Raw genomic sequence first — 18,384 nt, 5'->3', positions numbered from 1 at the left:
CTCCTGGATGGAGATCGTGTCTGCTGAGGAAGTCTGCTTCCCAGTTGTCCACTCCCGGAATGAAGACAGCCAACAGAGCGCTTACATGATTTTCCGCCCAGCGAAGGATACTTGTGGCTTCCGCCATCGCGACTCTGCTTCTTGTCCCGCCTTGGCGGTTCACATGAGCCACTGCTGTGACATTGTCTGATTGAATCAGAACCAGTAGGTTTCGAAGAAAACTCTCCGCTTGTCGAAGGCCGTTGTAAATGGCCCTGAGTTCCAACACACTGATGTGTAGACAGGACTCCTGGTCTGACCAAAGACCCTGAAAAATTTTTCCCTGTGTGACCGCTCCCCATCCTCGGAGGCTCGCGTCCGTGGTAACCAGGATCCAATCCTGAATTCCGAACCTGCGACCCTCCAGGAGGTGAGCACTTTGCAACCACCACAGGAGGGACACTCTGGTCCCTGGGGACAGAGTTATTTTCCGATGTAAGCGCAGATGGGACCCGGGCCACTTGTCCAGAAGGTCCCATTGAAAAGTCCTTGCATGGAACCTTCCGAAGGGAATGGCCTCGTAGGCCACCACCATTTTCCCCAGAACTCGAGTGCATTGGTGAACTGACACCCTTTTCGGTTTTAGCAGGTCTCTGACCATGTTCTGGATGTCTTGGGCTTTCTCTATTGGGAGGAAGACCTTCATTTGTTCCGTATCCAGTATCATACCTAGGAACGGTAGTCGAGTTGTCGGAATCAGCTGTGACTTCGGTAGATTTAGAATCCAACCGTGTTGCTGGAGCACTCTCAGAGAGCGCCACACTGCTCAGCAATTTCTCCCTTGATCTCGCTTTTATCAGGAGATCGTCCAAGTATGGGATAATTGTGACTCCATGTTGCGCAGGACCACCATCATTTCCGCCATTATCTTGGTGAAAATCCTCGGGGCCGTGGAGAGTCCAAACGGCAACGTCTGAAATTGGTAATGACAATCCTGTACAGCGAATCTCAGGTATTCCTGATGGGGGGCATATATGGGGACATGAAGGTACGCATCCTTTATGTCCAGAGACACCATAAACTCCCCCTCCTCCATGTTGGCTATTATCGCTCTGAGAGATTCCATTTTGAATTTGAATCTTTTTATGTACAGGTTTAGGGATTTCAGATTCAAAATAGGTCTGACCGAACCGTCCGGTTTCGGGACCACAAATAGGGTTGAGTAGTAACCTCTTCCCTGCTGGTGCAGGGGTACCTTGATTATCACTTGCTGTATACACAGCGTTTGAATTGCAGCTAACACTATATCCCTTTCCGATGTGGAAGCTGGTAGGGCCGATTTTACAAATCGGCGCGGGGGCACCTCCTCGAATTCCAATTTGTAACCCTGGGAAACTATTTCCAACACCCAGGGATTCAGGTCCGAACTGACCCAGGCCTGACTGAAAAGTCGAAGACGTGCCCCCACCGGTGCAGACTCCCTCAGGGGAGCCCCAGCGTCATGCTGTGGGTTTTGGAGCAGCCGGGGAGTACTTTTGTTCCTGGGCACCTGCCGAAGCAGGTGCTCTCTTGCCTCTGCCCCTACCTCTGGTGAGGAAAGAGGATCCCCGACCTCTTTTGGACTTGTGCGACCGAAAGGACTGCATCTGATAGGGTGTTACTTTCTTTTGCTGTTGGGGAATATATGGTAAAAAATTTGATTTACCTGCTCTGGCTGTGGAAACCAGGTCCGTCAGCCCATCCCCAAACAATACATCACCCTTATAGGGTAGTACTTCCATATGTTTTTTGGAATCCGCATCACCCGTCCATTGGCGAGTCCATAAGGATCTTCTCGCTGAGATAGACATGGCATTGGCCCTAGAAGCTGGCAATCCAATGTCCCTTTGAGCATCCCTCATAAATAAGACTGCGTCTTTAATATGGGCTAGAGTTAGGAATATTGTATCCTTATCCATATTACCAAATTGATCTGTCAGCTCATCTGTCCAAGCTGCAATTGCGCTACACACCCATGCCGACGCAATTGTCGGTTTTAGCACAGCACCCGTATGAGAATAAATACAGTTTAAGGTAGTTTCTTGCCTGCGATCTGCAGGGTCCTTAAGGGCTGCTGTGTCAGGAGACGGTAGCGCCACTTTCTTGGACAAGCGCGTCAGGGCCTTGTCCACAGTGGGGGGTGATTCCCAAATCTCCCTGTCCTGCTTAGGGAAGGGGTATGCCATATAAATTCTATTGGGGATCTGCGGTCTCTTATCCGGAGTCTCCCAAGCTTTTCCAAAGAAATCATTCAATTCATGAGATGTGGGAAAGTTAATAATCTGTTTCTTTTCCTTAAACATGTGTTCCCTTGTGTCGGGGACCGAGGGTTCATCCACAATATGCAATACATCCCTTATTGCCACAATCATACACTGAATGGTTTTAGTCACCCTAGGGTGCAATCTTACTTTGTCATAGTCGACACTGGAATCAGAATCCGTGTCGGTAGTAGTGTCTTGTGTTAAGGGACGCTTTTGAGACCCCGACGGGCCCTGTGAGTCGGTCCAATCCGAGGATTGACCACCTGATGTCCCCCCTAAATCAGCCTTATCAAGCCTTTTATGTAAAGATGCCACACTTGCATTCAACATATGCCACATGTCCATCCAATCTGGAGTCGGCACAACCGACGGGGGGACACCACTCATTTGCTCCACCTCCTCCTTGGAGAAGCCCTCCGCCTCAGACATGTCGACACACACGTACCGACACCCCACACACACAGGGATTAACCTATAAGGGGACAAAACCCCAACTAGGCCCTAAGGAGAGACAGAGAGGGAGTATGCCAGCACACACCAGCGCTTAAAAACACTGGAAAATATATGTCCAGATAGCGCTTTTCTATATAATAATATGCCAATTCCCACTCACTGCGTCGCTAATGTGCCCCCCTCCTCTTTTTTCCAGCCTGTGAAATTCAGCAGGGGAGAGACCAGGGAGCCAGCGTTTTCTTCATGCAGATTCTGTGGAGAAAATGGCGCTGGTTAGTGCTGAGGAACAAGCCCCGCCCACCCGACGGCGGGCTTCGGTCCCAGTGATTTTTCAATAAAAATGGCGGGGGATCATTGATTTACTGCCTCCGCAGCCTAATCAATCTGTATTTGCCCAAATGTGAGGTTTATTGCTGCCCAGGGCGCCGCCGCCGCCCCCCTTCCCCCCTGCACCCTTCAGTGCTGCTCTGTGTGTGTGACTGGGAGCAATGGCGCGCAGCTTACCGCTGCGCGCCTTACCTCATGAAGATCTGATGTCTTCTGCCTTCTCTATCCGGCTTCTATCTTCGGCATCTGTGAGGACGGCGGCGGCGCGGCTCAGGGACGAACCCCAGGTGAGACCTGTGTTCCGACTCCCTCTGGAGCTAATGGTGTCCAGTAGCCTTAGAAGCAGTGCCCAACTTGACAAGCCAGCTCTGCTTCTCTCTCCCCGGTCCCACGATGCAGGAAGCCTGTTGCCAACAGGACTGCCTGAAAATAAAAAACCTAACAAAATTCTTTTTCAACAGAAAACTCTGGAGAGCTCTCTGCAGTGCACCCATTCTCCTCTGGGCACAAGATCTAACTGAGGTCTGGAGGAGGGGCATAGAGGGAGGAGCCAGTGCACACCCAGTCAGTCAAAGTTCTTTTTAGGTGCCCTGTCTCCTGCGGAGCCCGTCTATACTCCATGGTCCTTACGGAGTCCCCAGCATCCTCTAGGACGTAAGAGATATATATATATACACATACATACATACACACACACATATATACATACATACACACATATATACATACATACATACATACATACACACATATATACATACATATATACATATACACACACACATATACACACACACACACACACACACACACATAATGGAGCTGACCAATCAGTGAAAAAGTCACCTGAGCAACTGGATGGTGGTCTGCTCTCCGGTGACACTACTAGCAGCAGCAAGAGTAGTCTTACAGCTTGCCAGAGCAGTTACATGTCAAGGAGCAAGTGTGATCTGGCTTACTAGGTCACCGGCTCCTGTATGCCCAATGGAACTGGAAGCTTGGACTTAAGCTTCCAGCTCCCATATTAAGAAAATAAGCTATTTGATATCCATGAATACTACAACTTCTCATCCTTAATGACTTGAATCACCAATGACATTCCGCCTGGGCACCAAAATGATGTTCAAGGTTATCTCCTCCATCCTTTAGCCCCAGAGTTTTCAGGATTTTAAGTGTGTATACAGCAACTTTCAAACTGTCAAATGGAATGCCCTCATGTGTTCCTAATTACACAGTCATTTCCCCAGTGACAGAATGAATAAGGGATTCACCAAGGTTCCAGGAAGGAAGCACCCTAGATACCTGGGGGCATCCCTGCATTCCACAGGAAAACTGGGTAGATGTGAAGTGCAGCCCACAGACTGCGCATGAGAGCATCCCCAGTCTGGCTCAGGAATGGTCTGCATGTTCTCAATCTCTGGGGTAGCACCTGGGACTGTGAAGCAGATGGCACAGAGTAAGCCTTATTGTAAGTTAATTAATGCAGTTTGGCATTTGAAGCCAACGTAACTGGACATTGAGGGCCTAACTCCTCTCTCATCTAGATCATTAATTCAAGAATCAGATGTGCATATACCATGGAAAAGAACTTACTAGATCTGCGCCACTTTGCAATCCTCTATAGCTACAATAGTACCAGGAAGTGAAGGTAAAATACTCCAATAGAAGCGTTCTGATGAAGGGGGTGTAAAATACTCCATTCTAGTTCTCCAGTAAAGAACTAACATACTACAATGTAAAACGGCAGGCCCACTGGAAAAGATAAAACTAAAACAAGTATGCTATGACACAGTATGAATGAGGGGTTAGTTTTTCCCAGTGCACCTCTTTGTAGTAATAGTAAATCACTAAACAGTCTGAGTTCCTTACTATAGGTTGATACATAACTGCAGCTTATTCCCTTGCAGTACTACCACAGCAAACTGCCCTTTGCCAACAGGTAATTCAAACCCCAATAAGCACTAACCATACTTCCCTTGTTATAACCTCAAGCTACCTGTAGCCTAGCTCAGTGGTTCTCAACCTTGGTCCTCAAGTAAGCCCAACAGTTCATGTTTTCCAGGTTACCTAGCTGGTGCACCAGTGTATTCATTACTCACTGAAACATTTTAAAAGACCCACAGGAGGAGCAAATTATTTCACTTGTAATCCTGTGAGGAGACCTGAAAAACATGAACTGTTGGGGGTACTTGATGACCGCGGTTGAGAACAACTGACCAAGCTAATTTATCCTGAGACTCATGCACAACACCTACATAAAAGGACGAGGCTGAAGTTAGCTTCTTATTCGGCCAGCTTCTTATTCACTTCTTATTCGGCTCCAGCTTCTTATTCACTTCTTATTCGGCTCCAGCTTCTTATTCAGAAATTATTATATTAAAATAAATTAAATAAGGATAGATCACTAAGTTAACATTGCATAAACTTCAAATAGTGTCCCTTACACCAATTTACATGACATTTTGCAATAAACAAAAATGATTTGGGCATGAAAATGGTGGTAAAGCGGGCACAGACACCAGATTTCATCATTTTGAATAAGAAGCTGTAGCTGTGCAAGGGTTAAACAGCGTTGGTCAAAAGATTTGACACTTGAACCTCACACAGGGTGGTCACTTACATATCACCCACTTGCAAGTTGCCTTGACCAACAAGCATTTGGGCATGAAAATGGTGGTAAAGCGGGCACAGACACCAGATTTCATCATTTTGAATAAGAAGCTGTAGTTGTGCAAGGGTTAAACAGCGTTGGTCAACAGATTTGACACTTGAAATTTACACAGGGTGGTCACTTACATATCACCCGCTTGCAGTTTGTCTTGACCAACAAGCATTTGGGCATGAAAATGGTGGTAAAGCGGGCACAGACACCAGATTTCATCATTTTGAATAAGAAGCTGTAGTTGTGCAAGGGTTAAACAGCGTTGGTCAAAAGATTTGACACTTGAATCTCACACAGGGTGGTCACTTACATATCACCCACTTGCAAGTTGCCTTGACCAACAAACATTTGGGCATGAAAATGGTGGTAAAGCGGGCACAGACACCAGATTTCATCATTTTGAATAAGAAGCTGTAGCTGTGCAAGGGTTAAACAGCATTGGTCAAAAGATTTGACACGTGAAACTCACACAGGGTGGTCACTTACATATCACCCACTTACAGTTTGTCTTGACCAACAAGCATTTGGGCATGAAAATGGTGGTAAAGCGGGCACAGATACCAGATTTCATCATTTTGAATAAGAAGCTGTAGCTGTGCAAGGGTTAAACAGCGTTGGTCAAAACATTTGACACTTGAAACTCACACAGGGTGGTCACTTACATATCACCCACTTGCAAGTTGCCTTGACCAACAAGCATTTGGGCATGAAAATGGTGGTAAAGCGGGCACAGACACCAGATTTCATCATTTTGAATAAGAAGCTGTAGTTGTGCAAGGGTTAAACAGCATTGGTCAACAGATTTGACACTTGAAACTCACACAGGGTGGTCACTTACATATCATACACTTGCAAGTTTCCTTGACCAACAAGCATTTGGGCATGAAAATGGTGGTAAAGCGGGCACAGACACCAGATTTCATCATTTTGAATAAGAAGCTGTAGCTGTGCAAGGGTTAAACAGCGTTGGTCAAAATATTTGACACTTGAAACTCACACAGGGTGGTCACTTACATATCACCCACTTGCAATTTGCCTTGACCAACAAGCATTTGGGCATGAAAATGGTGGCAAGGCGGGCACAGACCAGATTTCATCATTTTGAATAAGAAGCTGTAGTTGTGCAAGGGTTAAACAGCGTTGGTCAAAAGATTTGACACTTGAAACTCACACAGGGTAGTCACTTACATATCACCCACTTGCAATTTGCCTTGACCAACAAGCATTTGGGCATGAAAATAGTGGTAAAGCGGGCACAGATACCAGATTTCATCATTTTGAATAAGAAGCTGTAGCTGTGCAAGGGTTAAACAGCGTTGGTCAAAAGATTTGACACTTGAAACTCACACAGAGTGGTCACTTACATATCACCCACTTGCAATTTGCCTTGACCAACAAGCATTTGATGAAGCCGCCAAGCTACTAAAGGCGGGGAAACGCATCTGTACGTCTCCAAAACACACGGGATACAGCTTTCAAATACCACATCCGCTGGCCAGCGTGTTGTAGACCCCACAAAGCCATTAGAAGGGGGACGGAGTGCTATAAAGGCAATGTATATGTACTCCAAATAAAGCTGCCGGGAGGAGCTCCAGCCGGGAGGAATACCATCAACTCCGCTGATTAACTGAGGCTATTCCAATTTCCATATTGGCATATATGGTAAACTATGCAACAAAAGGGAGAGAAGAAGACTCTTTTGTGGGTGCACTCTTGTATGTTTTGAAATCTCAAAAAGAGACAGAGAATTGTAAATAAATTTGAATTTTAAATGTAACTTTATTAACAACAATTGATAAAATAGTAGAGTTTACTGTCAAAATAGAAGGTGGGGGTAGGGGGAAGGGGGGGGGGGGTTTGGGAAAGAGGGGAACACAGAACGAATTTGATTACAGTGTAAATACTGAATATTGTTCTGAAATGCCTGGGTGCGATAATAACAGCAGGAGGCCCTGGAAAAAGAGGCGTTTTTATTCTCTCGTGAGTGATGGTGAGGAGACAGATGGGATAGGTAAAGATGGAATGAGCAAGATGAATCTGCTGTCAGTGTTAGACGCTGAGCAAAACCGTCCAGGAATTTCTACTAAACTGAGTATTCCTCGAGAGTCTCCCACTCGAGTACTGACCCAGCCCTACACTGCTTAGCTTCCAAGATCGGAAGGATTCGGGCGTTACCAGTGTGGTATGATAGTAGAAGAAATATTTGATATCGAGGGCTCGAGAATCACTGATGAGAGTTCACGAAAATGGGAGAAATAAGGATAGGAAAAGAGAGTGGGTAGAAGAGGAAAAAAGGGGATCTGCTGCCACCGTTAGACCGGGATAAATACCCCTGAATCAGTGGTGAGAGTCCTGAAGATAGTTAAGTGAGGAAAAGGAGAAAAGAAATGATGCTGATATGCAAAAATTTGAGAATGGTTGATAGTCAATAGGCTGCTTGATTGCAGGATGCGGATAGTACCGATAATAGGAGTACTAGGTGTGATAAAGAGCAATTTGTACACAATTAGCAGACAATTTAAATTAATTAGAACCATGCATCACCAACAATTTGATGCTATTAAATTATTGCACATTGTACCAAACTGCTTGATTGCAGGATGCTGATAGTACCGATAATAGGAGTACTAGGTGTGATAAAGAGCAATTTGTACACAATTAGCAGACAATTTAAATTAATTAGAACCATGCATCACCAACAATTTGATGCTATTAAATTATTGCACATTGTACCAAACTGCTTGATTGCAGGATGCTGATAGTACCGATAATAGGAGTACTAGGTGTGATAAAGAGCAATTTGTACACAATTAGCAGACAATTTAAATTAATTAGAACCATGCATCACCAACAATTTGATGCTATTAAATTATTGCACATTGTACCAAAGTGGTATTAGGTGAAAAGAAAAGGAGAAAATGAATAACAATTGATTATTTATGTTCCGCTGTATACAGAGCTGCAGAAATACTATATAATATGATTGCAGGATGCTGATAGTACTTATGATAAGGGTACTCGGTGTAATAGGGATCAATTTGTACACAATTAGCAGACAAATAAGTTGATTGGAGCCATGCATCCCCATCAATTTGATGCGATCAGATAGTTACACATTGTACCAAAATGGTATCAGGTGGAAAGAAAAGGAGATAATTTTCAACAGTTAATTATTAATGTTCCGCTGTATACAGAGCTGCAGAAATACTATATAATAAAAGTACACAGTATAGAGGATGATGATAGGTTGCTCAGCCAAAGGATTATGTCAATTTAATGACTAAACATGAAGATTTAACCGTATCCTATATGGTATTATGCCGCTGAATGCCGACTGCCTATAAAGCGGGTGCTTGCAAAAAACAGCTTAAATAAATGCTATTGAAAAATATGCATCAGAGGATGAGTACCAATAAATATGCAAAAAATGCTGCGATTGAGCAGATATTACCCGAAATTGTAGAGGGCGATCGGTCACTAATAAAGGCAGAATGCTGTATGAGTACGGAATGTCCGTGTCAGAGTCCAGGCTTATTTGAAGATGCAGGATACACTGGTTCTCAGGGGCTGAGCAGTTCGTTATGGCCACTCCACCGATCAAGGTACCTGATGTATTGTGGAGACGTGGTCAGGTTAGCTGGGGAGAGGAGAGACGCAATGTTCCTGGTCCCATCGCGGCAGTGTAAGGCGGCGGCGGGTTGATGCAGCGGCTGCTGGAGAGAGAGCGGCTCGTAGTTCGGGCTGTCCGGAATCGGCTGTCACACCCAGGCAGTGGGGATATGGAACGGAAAACTAGTTTCACCCGTTCACCGGGCTTGATCACACCCAGGAAGTGATCAAGCCCGGTGAACGGGTGAAACTAGTTTTCCGTTCCATATCCCCACTGCCTGGGTGTGACAGCCGATTCCGGACAGCCCGAACTACGAGCCGCTCTCTCTCCAGCAGCCGCTGCATCAACCCGCCGCCGCCTTACACTGCCGCGATGGGACCAGGAACATTGCGTCTCTCCTCTCCCCAGCTAACCTGACCACGTCTCCACAATACATCAGGTACCTTGATCGGTGGAGTGGCCATAACGAACTGCTCAGCCCCTGAGAACCAGTGTATCCTGCATCTTCAAATAAGCCTGGACTCTGACACGGACATTCCGTACTCATACAGCATTCTGCCTTTATTAGTGACCGATCGCTCTCTACAATTTCGGGTAATATCTGCTCAATCGCAGCATTTTTTGCATATTTATTGGTACTCATCCTCTGATGCATATTTTTCAATAGCATTTATTTAAGCTGTTTTTTGCAAGCACCCGCTTTATAGGCAGTCGGCATTCAGCGGCATAATACCATATAGGATACGGTTAAATCTTCATGTTTAGTCATTAAATTGACATAATCCTTTGGCTGAGCAACCTATCATCATCCTCTATACTGTGTACTTTTATTACAGTATATAGTATTTCTGCAGCTCTGTATACAGCGGAACATTAATAATTAACTGTTGAACATTATCTCCTTTTCTTTCCACCTGATACCATTTTGGTACAATGTGTAACTATCTGATCGCATCAAATTGATGGGGATGCATGGCTCCAATCAACTTATTTGTCTGCTAATTGTGTACAAATTGATCCCTATTACACCGAGTACCCTTATCATAAGTACTATCAGCATCCTGCAATCATATTATATAGTATTTCTGCAGCTCTGTATACAGCGGAACATAAATAATCAATTGTTATTCATTTTCTCCTTTTCTTTTCACCTAATACCACTTTGGTACAATGTGCAATAATTTAATAGCATCAAATTGTTGGTGATGCATGGTTCTAATTAATTTAAATTGTCTGCTAATTGTGTACAAATTGCTCTTTATCACACCTAGTACTCCTATTATCGGTACTATCAGCATCCTGCAATCAAGCAGTTTGGTACAATGTGCAATAATTTAATAGCATCAAATTGTTGGTGATGCATGGTTCTAATTAATTTAAATTGTCTGCTAATTGTGTACAAATTGCTCTTTATCACACCTAGTACTCCTATTATCGGTACTATCAGCATCCTGCAATCAAGCAGCCTATTGACTATCAACCATTCTCAAATTTTTGCATATCAGCATCGTTTCTTTTCTCCTTTTCCTCACTTAACTATCTTCAGGACTCTCACCACTGATTCAGGGGTATTTATCCCGGTCTAACGGTGGCAGCAGATCCCCTTTTTTCCTCTTCTACCCACTCTCTTTTCCTATCCTTATTTCTCCCATTTTCGTGAACTCTCATCAGTGATTCTCGAGCCCTCGATATCAAATATTTCTTCTACTATCATACCACACTGGTAACGCCCGAATCCTTCCGATCTTGGAAGCTAAGCAGTGTAGGGCTGGGTCAGTACTCGAGTGGGAGACTCTCGAGGAATACTCAGTTTAGTAGAAATTCCTGGACGGTTTTGCTCAGCGTCTAACACTGACAGCAGATTCATCTTGCTCATTCCATCTTTACCTATCCCATCTGTCTCCTCACCATCACTCACGAGAGAATAAAAACGCCTCTTTTTCCAGGGCCTCCAGCTGTTATTATCGCACCCAGGCATTTCAGAACAATATTCAGTATTTACACTGTAATCAAATTCGTTCTGTGTTCCCCTCTTTCCCAAACCCCCCCCCCCCTTCCCCCTACCCCCACCTTCTATTTTGACAGTAAACTCTACTATTTTATCAATTGTTGTTAATAAAGTTACATTTAAAATTCAAATTTATTTACAATTCTCTGTCTCTTTTTGAGATTTCAAAACATACAAGAGTGCACCCACAAAAGAGTCTTCTTCTCTCCCTTTTGTTGCATGTCTTACCACTGACTCAGGGTGCACCACCAAACTTAAGATAACATTAGAAAACTTAGATTTTCTCGTTGTATTAAATATTTTGGTTTCAACAATATCTACCAAATACCTTACCATTTTCCAGTGCGGTATACCCCCAATACATTCATATATGGTAAACTAACCTGATATGAGCATTTGCATGATGTCTACTAATACTGCATGAATACGCATGAACTGTGTCTATTAACTCAGCGAGAGTTTTTAGCGAAGTATAATTATAAAGCTGAAGGACGCCTAAAGGCTAATTAACAACTCTAACAGCTAACAACTCTCAGGTGCTGGATATTAAACACTTTAGGTGCTACCTAGTGTTATTGAGACTTAAGCAAAGGAGACTTTATTACAGATAAATTCTGCAGCCTATTCCATGTGATACATAGTCCCACTGCAGTATAAGATAAAGAGACTTTGTTGCAGAATAGTCTTGCAGTATTTTGCTCTGTGGTGGTACATTTTGTCATTTATATATCTAACTAGGTGCTTCATCGTGCCCTACGGGCGCTCTTCACATCGTCGCAAGGGGCTACGCCCCCTTAACCCTTGCATGCGTTTCTGGGGTTCAATATTTGTATTATATGGAGTATTACCTGCATTCCTTTGTTAGTGGTTAAATATTGCACAATGAAAGTGCGTGCGATGGTGAAGGAGGCGCAGCCCCTTGCGACGGCGTGAACAGCACCTGCAGGGCATGATGTACAGAATGTAGCGGGTGCGGAGGGGGACTGGGGATGGAGGCGGGTGTCTGTAGATGCTGCGGGTGGAGGGGGGGGGCAGAAGCGGGAGGGGCCCTGATGGGGAAGGGTCGGGAGGTGCTGCGGATGGGGTAGGGGCAGAGGAGTGGGGGCTGCAGATGGGGGAGGGGTCCGGAGGCACTGCAGGTGGGGGAGGGGCAGGGGTGCCATGGGTGGGAGAGGGGCAGGTGCGGGGATGTTGCGGATGGGTGAAGGGTTCCAGAGGTGCTGTGGGATGGGAAGGGGCGGGGGTGCCGGGGGTGGGGTAGGGGGTCTGGAGGCACCATGGGTGGGGGAGGGGCAGGTACAGGTGGTGCGGCGGATGGGGAAGGGGGTCTCGAGGCACTGCAGGTGGTGGAGGGGCAGGTGTGGGGGTGCCGTGGGTGGGGGAGCGGTGGGTGAGGGGGGGACCACGGATTGAGGAGGGTGTCTGCAGATGCTGCGGGTGGAGGGGGGGCAGGTGTGGGGGGAGACATATAAGGGGAGTGGATGGTGGAGGGGGCCTGGAGGTGCTGTGGGTGGTGGAGGGGTGGGGGAGTGGGAGCCGCGGGTAATGTAGGGGGTCTGGAGGCACAGCGTGTGGGGGAGGGGTGGAGTGCCGCATGTGGTGGAGAGGAAGGTACGGAGGTGTGGTGCATTGGGGAGGGGTCTGGATGCGCTGCGGGTACTGTACCTGCCAAAAAGGTAGTTGGAGGGTATGCAGTGACAGGGTCAGAACAGGGGTGACAGGGCCAGGTGAGGGGTGACGGGGCCAGGTGAGGGGTGACGGGGCAAGGACAGGGGTGACATGGCCCGGGTAGGGGCGGCAGGACTAGGACAGGGGTGACATGGCCCGGGTAGGGGCGGCAGGACTAGGACAGGGGTGACATGGCCCGGGTAGGGGCGGCAGGACTAGGACAGGGGTGACAGGGCCAGTATAGGAGTGACAGGGCCAGTATAGGAGTGACAGGGCCAGTATAGGAGTGACAGGGCCAGTATAGGAGTGACAGGGCCAGTATAGGAGTGACAGGGCCAGTATAGGAGTGACAGGGCCAGTATAGGAGTGACAGGGCCAGTATAGGAGTGACAGGGCCAGTATAGGAGTGACAGGGCCAGTATAGGAGTGACAGGGCCAGTATAGGAGTGACAGGGCCAGTATAGGAGTGACAGGGCCAGTATAGGAGTGACAGGGCCAGTATAGGAGTGACAGGGCCAGTATAGGAGTGACAGGGCCAGTATAGGAGTGACAGGGCCAGTATAGGAGTGACAGGGCCAGGATAAGGGTGACAGGGCCAGGATAAGGGTGACAGGGCCAGGATAAGGGTGACAGGGCCAGGATAAGGGTGACAGGGCCAGGATAAGGGTGACAGGGCCAGGATAAGGGTGACAGGGCCAGGATAAGGGTGACAGGGCCAGGATAAGGGTGACAGGGCCAGGATAAGGGTGACAGGGACATGACAGAACACAGGGCATGGGAGAGATTGGTATTAGGGACAGAACAGTGGTGACAGACAGATGTGTCTTACCGGAGTCACTGCTGCTGGCTGCTGCTGTTCCACTCCAACCTGCTGGGATCTGCTGCTGGTGGAGACTTGGCATGGCTGACTCTCGGGCTGGAGTCCTGCTTCCTCTGCCCGTCCGCATCCCTCCCCCCTCCTCAGTCACACACCGCAGACCTCGCGCAGCTGCCGGGCACTGTGGTAAGGGGAGACTGGGAGTGACTGGTTATCCCCCAGAAGACGCTGCGGCTGGAGGGAGGAGGGGGTCATAGCATGCACGCGGCGCGGACCTCGCGGCTGCCGGGCACTGTGGAAAGGGGAGACTGGGAGTGACTGGTTAGCTCCCAGGAGACGCTGTGGCTGGAGGGAGGAGGGGGTCGGAGCCTGCAAGCAGCGCTGACTTCTGCAGCGCTACCCGCCGGCTAAAGTGTGTGAAGGAGCTGGGCGCACCTCACTGCGGGTGGCAGCGCTGCAGCTAGTGGTGGGGTTGCCGGGGCTGGAGATAACGGAGGCAGTACGGAACCTGCACAGCGGCAGGTGCCCCACAAAACTGCAGCTAAGAAGCGTGGAGTGTGCCAGAAAGTGACGCTCCTCCGCGACAGAGAGCCCCTGCTGAGTATGCTGATGTGGGGGGTCAAGCACACAGTGAGCTGGTGCCCAATCTGTCTGTATGGCATACCCCCTCACACACCCCCATACCTCCCAACTGTCCTGATTTTCGCGGGACAGTCCCATTTTTTGGGGTCTGTCCCGCTGTCCCACCCGTGGGCCGCAGTTGGGAAGCTCCTGAACTCGCTGTTCTGCTTAGCAGAGCTGCGGTGAATAGACGCTGTGCGCATGCGCACAGCGTCTATTCAGTGGAGACAGTGGGAGAGGGGGCATCAGGGGGTACGGATTAAGGGGGGTTCCGGCAGCAGATCCTGAATAAGGGGGGGGGCAGGGGGTATGTACCGTGGGCCCCACAGTTTTAGGGCCCTCCCTGGCTGGAGTAGCTCTGTCCCAGCTCTGAAGCTCCCCGTCCTGCCAGCAGCAGCATTGTGCTACAGTCAGCACACTCTGCTGCGTGTTGGCAGGTCTGTGGTGGTGCAGGGAGGCAGCAGCCTCCCTGCTTTCTTCTGCCTGTGCGGGTGTGTACGGGGGAGTGACCAGCCCCTCTGGATTTACCCCTAGCTGAGGGGCCAAAATCCCATAAAAAAAAAAAAATCTCTGGAATTTGCATAAGGGGACGTGGCCACGCGGGCCGCGATTAGGCCACGCCCCCAAACCCCCAGCAGTCACAGCAATGAGATAGGGCCCCCCGTCTCAAGTGCCCTGGGCCCCCCGGACTCATAATCCGCCCCTGGAGGCATGCCAGCAGCTCACAGAGCGCTGGGCATGCCCCCTCACTGACGAAAACGGGGGCCCTCCCGTGAAGCCACTCCCCTTGTCGTTGGCCACGCCCCCTTTTCGCTGCCTGTGTGTCCCTCTCCTTCTGCCTGAAGAAAGCTGGGAGGTATGCACCCCTGCCTGTGCCATGCCCATACCATCTGCTTCTGCTCCTAGTCTCCTATAGATTTGCCCAGATCTGTGACTCATTTGACTAACTCCGCCCAGTGTTGTGACTCCGCCCAGCGTTAGCAAATGAGTCACAAAGTCACAGATCTGGGCTATTATATAGGAGATAATTTTTAGACTATGGAGCATATTTTATATGTGTGAATGGTGCTGGCCAGTATCAAATGGTTTGTTATATGTGATATAAAAAAAAAATTCTTTTAAATAAAAAACAAAATATATCTACTACAGATTTCTAGCGCTTTTCCATTTGTTTTTTGGGCATGAAAATAGGGGTAAAGCGGGCACAGACACCAGATTTCATCATTTTGAATAAGAAGCTGTAGTTCTGCATAGTGATGAGCGGGTTCGGTTCCTCGGAATCCGAAGCCCCCCGAACTTCACCCATTTTACACGGTTCCGAGGCAAACTCGGATCCTCCCGCCTTGCTCGGCTAACCTGAGCGCGCCCGAACGTCATCATCCCGCTGTCGGATTCTCGCGAGATTCGTATTCTATATAAGGAGCCGCGCGTCGCCGCCATTTTCACTCGTGCATTGGAGATGATAGGGAGAGGACGTGGCTGGCGTTCTCTCAGTTTGTTCAGTGTGCTGCAAATATCTGTGCTCAGTGAGCTGCAAATATCTGTGCTCAGTGTGCTGCAAATATCTGTGCTCAGTGTGCTGCAAATATCTGTGCTCAGTGTGCTGCAAATATCTGTGCTCAGTGTGCTGCAAATATCTGTGCTCAGTGTGCTGCAAATATCTACATTCTCTGCCTGAAAAACGCTCCATATCTGTGCTCAGTGTGCTTTATTGTGGGGACTGGGGACCACCAGTATTATATAGAAGGAGGACAGTGCAGAGTTTTGCTGACCAGTGACCACCAGTATTATACGTTCTCTGCCTGAAAAACGCTCCATATCTGTGCTCTGTGTGCTGCAAATATCTGTGCTCAGTGTGCTTTATTGTGGGGACTGGGGACCACCAGTATTATATAGGAGGAGGACAGTGTAGAGTTTTGCTGACCAGTGACCACCAGTATTATACGTTCTCTGCCTGAAAAACGCTCCATATCTGTGCTGCATTGTAGTATATAGGAGTACAGTGCATAATTTTGCTGAACACCAGTATATAATATATAGCAGTACGGTACAGTAGGCCACTGCTCTACCTACCTCTGTGTCGTCAAGTATACTATCCATCCATACCTGTGGTGCATTTAAGTTTTTGTGCGCAGTATATATATAGTAGTAGGACAGTGCATAATTTTGCTAACCACCAGTATATAATATATAGCAGTACGGTACAATAGGCCACTGCTCTACCTACCTCTGTGTCGTCAAGTATACTATCCATCCATACCTGTGGTGCATTTAAGTTTTTGTGCGCAGTATATATATAGTAGTAGGACAGTGCATAATTTTGCTGACCACCAGTATATAATATATAGCAGTACGGTACAGTAGGCCACTGCTCTACCTACCTCTGTGTCGTCAAGTATACTAGCCATCCATACCTGTGGTGCATTTAAGTTTTTGTGCGCAGTATATATAGTAGTAGGCCATTGCTATTGATATATTACTGGCATATAATTCCACACATTAAAAATTGGAGAACAAAAATGTGGAGGGTAAAATAGGGAAAGATCAAGATCCACTTCTACCTCGTGCTGAAGCTGCTGCCACTAGTCATGGCCGAGACGATGAAATGCCATCAACGTCGTCTGCCAAGGCCGATGACCAATGTCATAGTAGAGAGCATGTAAAATCCAAAAAAATAAAGCTCAGTAAAATGACCCAAAAATATAAATCAAAATCGTCTGAGGAGAAGCGTAAACTTGCCAATGTGCCATTTACGACACGGAGTGGCAAGGAACGGCTGAGGGCCTGGCCTATGTTCATGGCTAGTGGTTCAACTTCACATGAGGATGGAAGCACTCATCCTCTCGCTAGAAAACTACAGTACCACTCCTAGATGGGCCTGGTGTTTGTGTCGGCCACTTGGGTCGCTTAGCTTAGCCATCCAGCGACCTTGGTGCACCTCTTTTTTTCTTTGCATCATGTGCTGTTTGGGGACAATTTTTTTAATCTGCCATCCTGTCTGACACTGCAGTGCCACTCCTAGATGGGCCAGGTGTTTGTGTTAGCCACTTGGGTCGTTTAGCTTAGTCACACAGCTACCTCATTGCGCCTCTTTTTTTCTTTGCATCATGTGCTGTTTGGGGACAATTTTTTTAATCTGCCATCCTGTCTGACACTGCAGTTCCACTCCTAGATGGGCCAGGTGTTTGTGTCGGCCACTTGGGTCGCTTAGCTTAGTCATCCAGCGACCTCGGTGCAAATTTTAGGACTAAAAATAATATTGTGAGGTGTGAGGTGTTCAGAATAGACTGGAAATGAGTGAAAATTATGGTTATTGAGGTTAATAATACTATGGGATCGAAATTACCCCAAAATTTTATGATTTCAGCTGTTTTTCAGGGGATTTTTTGTAAAAAAAAAACCGAATCCAAAACACACCCGAATCCGACAAAAAATTTTCAGGGAGGTTTTGCCAAAACGCATCCGAATCCAAAACACGGCCGCGGAACCGAATTCAAAGCCAAAACACAAAACCCGAAAAATGTCCGGTGCACATCACTATGCACAACTACAGCTTCTTATTCAAAATTATGAAATCTGGTGTCTGTGCCCGCTTTACCACCATTTTCATGCCCAAATGCTTGTTGGTCAAGGAATATTGCAGGTGGGTGATATGTAAGTGACCACCCTGTGTGAGTTTCAAGTGTCAAATCTGTTGACCAACGCTGTTTAACCCTTGCGCAACTACAGCTTCTTATTCAAAATGATGAAATCTGGTGTCTGTGCCACTTTACCACCATTTTCATGCCCAAATGCCTGTTGGTCAAGGCAAATTGCAAGTGGGTGATATGTAAGTGACCACCCTGTGTAAGTTTCAAGTGTCAAATCTTTTGACCAACGCTGTTTAACCCTTGCACAGCTACAGCTTCTTATTCAAAATGATGAAATCTGGTGTCT

General features: G+C 47.3%; 1 protein-coding gene and 2 pseudogenes across 2 annotated transcripts in view; 1 reads left to right on the top strand and 2 right to left on the bottom strand.

The window, feature by feature from the left end:
- The window catches only part of PARN (poly(A)-specific ribonuclease), a 338,956-nt gene that overhangs the window by 299,441 nt on the left and 21,131 nt on the right, over positions 1 to 18,384 (bottom strand). The gene's annotated exons all lie outside the window — the stretch shown is intronic.
- Positions 7,802 to 7,920, bottom strand: LOC134945964 (5S ribosomal RNA; annotated as a pseudogene).
- On the top strand, positions 11,037 to 11,155 carry LOC134945963 (5S ribosomal RNA; annotated as a pseudogene).

Source organism: Pseudophryne corroboree, chromosome 7, assembly GCF_028390025.1.
Source record: "Pseudophryne corroboree isolate aPseCor3 chromosome 7, aPseCor3.hap2, whole genome shotgun sequence".
NCBI lineage: Eukaryota > Metazoa > Chordata > Amphibia > Anura > Myobatrachidae > Pseudophryne > Pseudophryne corroboree.
This window is presented reverse-complemented; position numbering and strand designations above follow the sequence as displayed.